The following is a 1734-nucleotide window of genomic DNA, read 5'->3' as shown; positions in this document are numbered from 1 at the left end:
AAGCTGGAATCAAGATTGCCGGGAGAAATATCAATAATCTCAGATATGCAGATGATACCACCCTTATGGCAGAAAGTGAAGAAGAACTAAAGAGCCTCTTGATGAAAGTGAAAGAGGAGAGTGAAAAAGTTGGTGTAAAGCTCAAGATTCAGAAAACTAAAATCATGGCATCTGGTCCCATCACTTCATGGGAAATAGATGGGGAAACAGTGGAAACTGTGTCAGACTTTATTTTTTGGGGGCTCCAAAATCACTGAAGATGGTGATTGCAGCCATGAAATTAAAAGACACTTACTCCTTGGAAGGAAAGTTATGACCAACCTAGATAGCATATTCAAAAGCAGAGACATTACTTTGCCAACAAAGGTCTGTCTAGTCAAGGCTATGGTTTTTCCATCGGTCATGTATGGATGTGAGAGTTGGACTGTGAAGAAAGCTGAGCACTGAAGAATTGATGCTTTTGAACTGTGGTGTTGGAGAAGACTCTTGAGAGTCCCTTGGACTGCAAGGAGATCCAACCAGTCCATCCTAAAGGAGATCAGTCCTGGGTGTTCATTGGAAGGACTGATCCTGAAGCTGAAACCCAATACTTTGGCCACCTCATGCGAAGAGTTGACTCACTGGAAAAGACCCTGATGCTGGAAGGTATTGGGGGCAGGAGGAGAAGGAGATGACAGAGGATGAGATGGCTGGATGGTATCACTGATTCGATGGACATGAGTTTGAGTGAACTCCGGGAGTTGGTGATGGACAGGGAGGCCTGGTGTGCTGCAATTCATGGGGTCACAAAGAGTCAGACATGACTAGTGACTGAACTGAACTGAACTGAACCTTAACTATATATTCTTGGATAGAAGATAGAAGATCTAAATTTTCTGTATGTTAAGATGTATGCGTACATTTACTAATCATAATTTTCCACCTTTTCCTGTTGGGATAGAGAATGCTCACTTCAGCCAAGAGACTGTTTCTCAGATTTGTCCTTCTATGTGGGCTCATTTTTACCTGGTGTCTGGAGGCCCTTAGAACACACAGAATCACATGCCTTATGAGCATACTGCTTTGGGCACAGGAGGAAATCTATAAAGGGTATCTTGAAATCTTTACAAAATATATGCTGGGGTACCAAGAGGTTAACATGCCACAGTTTGCTGTTACTTGATGTTTGCTAAATAAGTTATCGCTACTTGACTTTTGTTAATGAAGGGAACTCAGACTTTATGAATTTTTCTTCTTCAAAATATTATTCTTGTATCAAACAAAGGTAGCCTAGGTTGAAATACTGCCACTCATAGGTTACTAGAAGTGATTTAAGACTAGAATTGTTTGTTGATTTTGCACCACTAAGTCACATTTCTTGGGCCAGTGTATTGCTGAGCTGAGAAATGAAAGAAAGTATTAATGTAATGTCATCAATAACATGAATGAGAACAGAATAAGTGTGGGTTACTTGTCAGAACTTGATCAATTGTAAATGTTTCAAAATATGTGCACCTAAGCCAACCAATAATTTTTGCTGAAGCTCCAGTATTTTGGTCATCTATGCGAACAGCTGACTCACTCAAAAAGTCCCTGATGCTGGGAAAGCTTGAGGGCAGGAGACAAAGAGGGTGTCAGAGAATAAGATGGCTGGATGGCATCACCAATGCAATGGACATGAACTTGGGCAAACTTTGGGAGATGGTGAGGGACAGAGAAGCCTGGTGTGCTGCAGTCCATGGGGTCATGAAGAGT

Source organism: Bubalus kerabau, chromosome 1 (assembly GCF_029407905.1).
Source record: "Bubalus kerabau isolate K-KA32 ecotype Philippines breed swamp buffalo chromosome 1, PCC_UOA_SB_1v2, whole genome shotgun sequence".
In the NCBI taxonomy this organism is placed as follows: Eukaryota; Metazoa; Chordata; class Mammalia; order Artiodactyla; family Bovidae; genus Bubalus; species Bubalus kerabau.
This window is presented reverse-complemented; position numbering follows the sequence as displayed.